The 8,740-nt window shown below is 40.7% G+C and overlaps 1 pseudogene; it reads right to left on the minus strand.

Annotated features, from left to right (window-relative positions):
* Positions 1-862: 862 nt before the first annotated feature.
* On the minus strand, positions 863-1,647 carry LOC122453017 (annotated as a pseudogene).
* Between the last annotated feature and the right edge of the window lie 7,093 nt (positions 1,648-8,740).

The following is an 8,740-nucleotide window of genomic DNA, read 5'->3' on the forward strand; positions in this document are numbered from 1 at the left end:
AGAGTCGAACACGACTGAGCGACTTCACTTCACTTCACATACACCAAAGTATAGGATTATAGCTCCGGGCTAGGTTTCCTCATGCAGTCCTCATTTGGTTGCAAACAGTTTATAAAGTTTTTCCACTGACAAGGTCAATCTCTCAAAAAGCAAGTCATGGTGCACTCATTTTTATCATTTATGCCTGTAACAAACATTTTCCAATAATCAGCTATAATGGTTAATTTTATGTTTCAACTTGACTAGACTGAGGGACGCTCAGATAGCTGGTAAAACATAATTTCTGGGTGTGTCTGTGAGGGTGTCTTCAGAAGAAATTAGCATTTGAATCAGTAGACTGAGTCAAGAAGATCGTCCTCACCAACAAAGGTGAGCATCATCTGAGTCACTGAGGATTAGAGGATTGAGGATTAGAAGAAAAAGGCAGAATAGAACAAAAAGGTAGAGGAAGGGTGAATTCTTGCTCTCTGCTACCCTCAGATATTGGTGCTCTTGGTTCCTGGGCTTTCTCACTCAGATCAGGATGTACACTATTGGCTCCTTAATCCTCAGGCCATTGGATGGAAGAAATCACACCACCAGAGTACCTTCTTCTCCAGTTTGCAGACCGTAGAACTTTCTGGCCTCCATAACTGCATGATACAATTCCTATAATAAATCTCCTCATATATGACAATTTAACTATTTCTCTCTCTTATTTGTTGTGTTTTCTTGGAGAACACTGATTAATACACTGGTTATAGCCAGGTTGTAGCTAAATTTTGGTCTATATTAAGAATTATGAAATGCAAGATTTTAAGGCAGTTATTTTTTTTTTTTTTTTGATGTCTGATCTTATTTATTTGTTAACTCTTAGAACATCTCATTTTTGACTGGACTCAGAAGTAGAAGCTCTCAGAGAGGACAGCCTCCGTCTCTTGGCAATCTGTTCCTGCCGTTTTTCTTTGGCCTCCTTCATTCTCTTGGCCAAAAGTTTAGCATATTCTGCAGCCTCTTCTTTGTTTTTCTTAGTACGCTGTTTCTTCAGAGCAATACGCCAGCGTTTGTGTTGCAGAACTCGTGGAGTCACGAGACGCTGAATCTTGGGTGCTTTAGTCCTAGGTTTCTTACCTTCTTTGTTTAGGGGCTTTCGCACAACATACTGGCGGACGTCATCTTCTTTAGAGAGATTGAAAAGTTTGCGGATTCTGCTAGCTCTTTTGGGACCCAGGCGACGAGGCACTGTAGTATCAGTGAGTCCAGGAATATCCTTCTCCCCTTTTTTTCACAATGACCAAGTTGAGAACACTCAGATTGGCATCCACAATGCAACCCCGTACAGATTTGCGCTTTCTCTCTCCAGTCCTCCTTGGTCTGTAACAGGAATGCCCCTTACTCAGTAGCAGGCGAACTCGGCCATGGGTCAAGACACCCTGCTTCATGGGGAAACCCTGCTTATCGTTCCGCCACTGATTCGGACCACATAACCCTTCCATTCTTCACCCAGAGCGTCAGCAGCAACTTCTGTGGCCATACGCTTCTCGTAGAAGGTACGAAGTTTTCGTTCATCGTCCACTTCAATGAGCTTCTGGCAGCCAGTGGCCGGGAAAGAGATGTTCAGCTTCATTCTGAAGTGGCCGACAGCCTCCGAGGCGCCACGAAAAAGAGACCCCTTAAGGCAGTTATTGAAGAGAACCAACTTAACAGCTGTCCATTCTAAAATTATTATTGTTTAAATTGCAAAGCCACTATACCACACTTTAGCCAATCTATAAGTATTAATATTTTTGAGTCATCAACAGCCCAGTTTATTAAAATAATTAAATATCAGTATTTCCTGCATTCCTCTTCATCTCATTACTTTTAGTTCTAAGTTTCAAATAAATTTCAAATAAGTTCTAAGTTTACTTTAGAAGATGATGAGCATAAGAGCAAACAATATTAGCAATCCAAGGATGTCCTTATTATTTGTCATTATTTTCTTTCAAAACTAATTAAATAGAAATAATATTTTAATCTTTTATTCACATGCAGCATTGTTGATACTGGGGGTGTAATAAAGTAAACATTTAAATTTTTCATTCAAATGCTAGACCCAGGCCTGGAAAATAAAGTTATTATAATATTAAATAATTTTTATTTGATTTTCTTTAAACATTAATGCCCACTACTTAAAGAATCTCTCCTTAAATCATTCAAATGAAAAAAGAAGAAGCAATTGATTTTAGTAAGCAAATAGCAATATAAAACTCAATAAGAAACTTACCTTAAAAACTACAGTATATACAAAAATTTTGAGTAACATTCACATTTGAGGGAATATAGATATGTGAAGGAAAGATTTACGCGATCTAAGCCAAGATCCAACCAGTCCATCCTATAGGAGATCAGGCCTGGGTGTTCACTGGAAGGACTGATGTTGAAGCTGAAACTCCAATACTCTGGCCACCTGATGCGAAGGGCTGACTCATTGGAAAAGACCTTGATGCTGGGAAAGATTGAGGGCAGGAGGAGAAGGGGACGACAGAGGATGAGATGGTTGGATGGCATCACTGACTCAATGGACATGGGTTTGGGTGGACTCTGGGAGTTGGTGATGGACAGGGAGGCCTGGCATGCTGCAGTTCATGGGGTTGCAAAGAGTCAGACACAACTGAAAAACAATGATCTGTTGCTAAGATATTTAAACCTATTATTATTCAATATTAGTTTAAATCCACCTTCATGATTTCAGGTCTTTATTTTCCCTGTTGCTGACTGCCTTAACAATATTTTGCTTTCTGAAACCAGTAGTGAAGGTTTAAAACCCATGCAGTAGTTTCTTCTCATAGTCCAAGGAGAAACTTTTTCTCCTTGATTTAGAAGTAACTCACCTCAAATCCTTGATCCAGATTTTTACAGTTCAGCTCAAAAAACAGTTCAGTTAGTTATCTGTGAGAGTGCCTGCTCCTTAATAATCTCTAAACTAAAACAGCCATTATTCAAGAATTTAGTTTAGTTGAAATTACAATTTTTACTTGCTTCGTTAAATTTAAAGAAAACCTTTACTCTGTTTAATAGGTTTATTATCCAATTACGGGTACACAGCTGGAAATATTCATATGAAACTTATGCTTCTCATAGTTTATTTTTGTTTCAGCGTTTTAAAAATACACTTATTTCTGCATTTTTGAGCTGTAGTCACTGAATCAACTATTTCCAAAGCCCTCCTAATCTTCTCTTCTTCTATGAGTACTAAAGTGTGTGCTTGAAGGATAAGACTGTGTCTTTGCTGTCTTTGCCTGCCTGGCACTGGGGCAGCAAGTAAATTTCATCTCTTGTGTCAATTGCAAATAGAGGGCTAGCGACTGCCTAGAGTAATGTATTGAGAATCAATCTGAGGCCATGTCTGACATCAGTGGGAAGGATTGCTATGTTTGATTAGAAATGTCTGCTATTGCCATGGCCTGGCAAGGAAAGGATAGCTCTGAGGAAAGAAATTGATATTTGCTCTCCTTGTGTTTGTGCTGAAAGAGGTACCCATAATAAATAGCTTGGCATATAATGAAGGTTTTCTAGATAAGTGAATGAACTTAATTTTATTTAGACAATGCTATGCAGAAAGAAAACTCTGAAGTTCCCTTTCATGCCGACCTTCCAAGTTTTCTTTCTGACACATTAAAAGCAACCAGTCCATAACCTACTCCTTCCTTGGATTGGCCAGATAAAATAAAAGGAACTTGGTCTCACTATGACTGAATTCCCACAGTGGTCATTAATTTACCATTTACTTTCTACTCAAATTATGTATTAGTCCTTAAATCCTATTTGTGTCCGTATGTATATCTAGTGTTAGTCACTCGGTCATGTCCGACTCTTTGCGAACCCAAGGATTGTAGTCCACCAAGCTCTTCTGTCCATGGAATTCTCCAGGCAAGAATACTGGAGTGGGTTGTTATTCCCTTCTCCAGAGGATCTTCCCAACCCTGGGATCCAACCTGGGTCTCCTGAATTGCAGGCAGATTCTTTACCATCAAAGCCACCAGGGAAATCCCAATATCTATCTGGGATAGTGATATTTGTGATGTGGCTCTTAATTTTATTATGCCTATGTTCATGGTTCAGTTCAGTTCCATTCAGTCCCTCAGTCTTGTCTGACTCTTTGAGATTCCATGGACTGGATTTCCCTGTCCATCACCAACTCCTGGAGCTTGTTCAAACTCATGTCCATCAAGTCGCTGATGCCATCCAACCATCTCATCCTCTGTTGTTCCCTTCTCCTCCTGTCCTCAATCTTTCCCAGCATCAGGGTCTTTTCAAATGAGTCAGTTCTTCACATCAGGTGGCCAGAGTATGGGAGTTCCAGCTTTAGAATCAGTCCGTCCAGTGAATATTCAGGACTGATTTCCTTTAGGATTAACTAATTTGATCTCCTTGCTGTCCGAGGAACTCTCAAGAGTCTTCTCCAATACCACAGTTCAAAAGCATCAATTCTTTGGTGCTCAGCTTTCTTTATGGTCCAGCTCTCATATCCATATACGACTACTGGAAAAACCATAGCTTTGACTAGATGACATTTGTTGGCTAAGTAATGTTTCTGCTTTTTAATATGCCGTGTAGGTTGGTCATAGCTTTTCTTCCAAGGAGCAAGCATCTTTTCATTTCATGACTACAGTCACTAACTGCAGTGATTTTGGAGCCCAAGAAAATAAAGCCTGTCACTGTTTCTGTTGTTTCCCCATCTATTTTCCATGAAGTATGCAGGTCAGGAAGCAACAGTTCAAACTGGACATGGAATAACAGATTGGTTCCAAATAGGAAAAGGAGTACGTCAAGGCTGTATATTGTCACCCTGCTTATTTAACTTATATGCAGAGTACATCATGAGAAACGCTGGGCTGGATGAAGCACAGGTCAGAATCAAGATTGCCAGGAGAAGTATCAATAACCTCAGGTATGCAGATGACACCACCCTTATGGCAGAAAGTGAAGAAGAACTAAAGAGCCTCTTGATGAAAGTGAAAGAGGAGAGTGAAAAAGTTGGCTTAAAGTTCAACATTCAGAAAATTAAGATCATGGCATCTAGTCCCATCACTTCATGGCAAATAGATGGGGAGACAGTGGAAACAGTGTCAGACTTTATTTTGGGGGCTCCAAAATCACTGCAGATAGTGACTGCAGCCATGAGATTAAAAGATGCTTACTCCTTGGATGGAAAGTTATGACCAACCTAGACAGCATATTAAAAAGCAGAGACATTACTTTGCCAACAAAAGTCCATCTAGTCAAGGCTATGGTTTTTCCAGTAGTCATGTATGGATGTGAGAGTTGGACTATAAAGAAAGCTGAGCACCAAGGAACTGATGCTTTTGAACTGTGGTGTTGGAGAAGACTCTTGAGAGTGCCTTGGACTGCAAGGAGATCCAACCAGTTCATCCTAAAGGAGATCAGTCCTGAGTATTCATTGGAAGGACGGATGTTGAAGCTGAAACTCCAATACTTTGGCCACCTGATGTGAAGAACTGACTCATTTGAAAAGATCCTGATGCTGGGAAAGACTGAAGGCAGGAGGAGAAAAGGCCTACAGAGGATGAGATGGTTTGATGGCATCACCGACTCAATGGAGATGAGTTTGAGCAGACTCCAGGAGTTGGTGATGGACAGGGAGGCCTGGTGTGCTGTAGTCCATGGGGTCACGAAGAGTCGGACAAAACTGAGTGACTGAACTGAACTGAACTGATGGGACCGGATGCCATGGTCTTTGTTTTCTGAATGTTGAATTTTAAGCCTACTTTTTCAGTCTCCTCTTTCACTTTCATGAAGAGGTTCTTTAGTTTCTCTTCACTTTTTGCCATAAGGGTGATGATATCTTCATATCTGAGGTTATTGATATTTCTCCCAGTAATCTTGATTCCAACTTGTGCTTCATCCAGACTAGCATTTCTCATGATGTCTCTACATATACGTTAAATAAACAGCATGACAATATACAACCTTGATGTACTCTTTTTTCAATTTGGAACCAGTCTGTTGCCCCATGTCTGTTTCTAACTGTTGCTTCTTGATCTGCATGCAGATTTCTCAGCAGGCAGGTAAGGTGGTCTGGTATTCCCATCTCTTGAAGAATTTTCCACAGTTCATTGTGACCACGCAGTCAAAGGCTTTAGAGTAGTCAATGAAGCAGAACTGGATGTTTTTCTGGAATTCTCTTGCTTTTTTGATGATCCAACGGAAGTTGGCAATTTCATCTCTGGTTCTTCTGCCTTTTCTTTTTTTTTTCTTCTGCCTTTTCTAAACCCAGCTTGAACATCTGGAAGTTCACAGTCCAAGTACTGCTGAAGCCTGGCTTGGAGAATTTTGAGCATTGCTTTGCTAGAGTGTGAGATGAACGCAGTTGTGTGGTAGTTTGAGCATTCTTTGGCATTGCCTTTCTTTGGAATTGGAATGAAAACTCATTTTTTCTGGTCCTATGGCCACTGTTGAGATTTCCAAATTTGCTGGCATATTGAGTGTAGCACTTTCTCAGCATCATCTTTTACGATTTGAAATAGCTCACCTGGAATTCCATCACCTCCACTAGCTTTGTTTGTAGTGATGCTTTCTAAGGTCCACTTGACTTTGCATTCTAGGATGTCTGGCTCTAGGTGAGTGATCACACCATTGCGGTTATCCGGGTGGTTAAGATCTTTTTTGTATAGTTCTGTGTGTTTTTGACACTTCCTAATATCTTCTGATTCTGTTAGGTCTGTACTGTTTCTGTCCTTTACTGCGCCCAGCTTTGTATGAAATGTTCCCTTGGTATCTCTAATTTTCTTGAAGAGATCTCTAGTCTTTTCAGTTCTGTTGTTTTCCTCTATTTCTTTGCACTGATCACTGAGGAAGGCTTTCTTATCTCTCCTTGCTATTCTTTGGAACTCTGCATTCAGATGGCTATATCTTTCCTGTTCTCCTTTGCCTTTCTCTTCTCTTCTTTTCTCAGCTGTTTGCAAGATCTCTTCAGACAATCATTTTGCCTTTTTGCATTTCTTCCTCTTGGGGATGGTTTTTATCACTGGCTCCTGTACAATGTTACAAACCTCCCTCCACAGTTCTTTAAGCACTCTATCTATCAGATCGAATCCCCTGAATCATGTTCATGGTTGGCCCTGGGAAAAAATATGAAGCAGTCTAAGGGTGCTCCCTGTGGCCTAAATTTTATGTGTATGATATGTTTTCTTTTCCTGCATCGCCTTTCCTATAGTATCAAAGCCTGCTTTCAGGAAATGGTCTGCTATTATACAGTCTAATACTTTTAAGATGATACATTAATCTTTACATTGTTCAGTTGCTAAGTCAACTCTGCAACCAAAGGGGGCCCAACACTTTGTGACCGTGGACTGCAGGGTACTAGAATTAATCTTTATAGGAGTATTTTAAAAAATGTCTTTTCTATTTCTAGAAGACTGAATGACTTCAATTTCACTTTTCAATGCTTGTCAAAATGCAAATAATGAAATCTACTTTATCAGTTGTATTAGGATGTGTGCTCAGTTGTGTCTGACTCTTTGGGGATCCTATGGATTGTAGCCCACCAGGCTCCTCTGTCCATGGGAATTCTCTAGGTAAGAAAACTGGAGTTGGTTGTCATGCCCTCCTCCAGGGGATCTTCCTGACCCAGGGATTGAACCCGTGTCTCTTATGTTCCTATATTGGCAGGTGGGTTCCTTATCACTAGGGACACCTGGGAAGCCCCCTACTATATATTGTTGTTTGGTTACTAAGTCATGTCTGACTCTTTGAGACCCCATGGACTGCAGCATGGCAGGCTTCCCTGTCCTTCACTATCTCCTAAAATTTGCTCAAATTCAGGTCCACTGAATCAGTTATGCCATCCAACCATCTCATTCTCTGTTATGCCCTTTTCTTCCTGCCCTCAGTCTTTCCCAGCATCAGGGTCTTTTGTATAATAGATAACTAATGAGAACCTATTGTATAGCACAGGGGAAAAAAAGAAGGTCCAACCTGTTTGTAGGACATATTCAGTTAACCTTAAAAATGCATTCCAACATACAGTAGATGCAGACAAAAACTGTTTGATTCCACTTCTAGAAGATACCTAGAATAGTCAGATTCATACACACTAGTTGATAACATAGATGCCAGGGCCATGTGTGGGGTGGTGATGGGGGGTATGAGGAGTTAGGGTTTAATGGGGACAGAGTTTCAGCTTAGGAAGGTGAAAACTTCTGGAGAGGGCTGATGGTGAGGGTTGCACAACAGTGAGAATGTACTTAGTACTACTGAACTTTACAGTTAAATATGGTTAAACAATATGCTTTATGTTATGTCACTTTTACCACAATAAAAAAAAATTTTGTTTTAAAGAGCTATGTGATCTTGGACATGTTATCTAACCAGAGTCTTGTTTTTCTACAAGGTCCCTCCCCCATACTTTCTACCCAGTAGATTACTATGATGTGAAATGAGATGATGGCTAGAAAGCATCTGGCAGCATCAGGCACACGGAAGGTGATCACTGTTTGAGGTGCTCGGAGGATGAACAAGCAAATGAAAAGACTTTGGGGACCCTAGAGGAAAGAAGAGGCCGGTAAGAAGATTCTGGAGGGCAGGGACGCTTAAGGCAGAGGAGGCCTGAGGAAAGATCCCAGAGCCTCTGAGCTGGGGTTCTGCTCCACAGCAGGCCACTTTAGAGGTGATGGTAAGATGCTTCCAGCCACACTGGTCTTCAGTTCCTCCCGGAAGAACGCTGTGTTCCAGCAGTAGCATAGCGAAGCAATTAGCA

Source organism: Cervus canadensis, chromosome 14 (assembly GCF_019320065.1).
Source record: "Cervus canadensis isolate Bull #8, Minnesota chromosome 14, ASM1932006v1, whole genome shotgun sequence".
Classification (NCBI taxonomy): domain Eukaryota; kingdom Metazoa; phylum Chordata; class Mammalia; order Artiodactyla; family Cervidae; genus Cervus; species Cervus canadensis.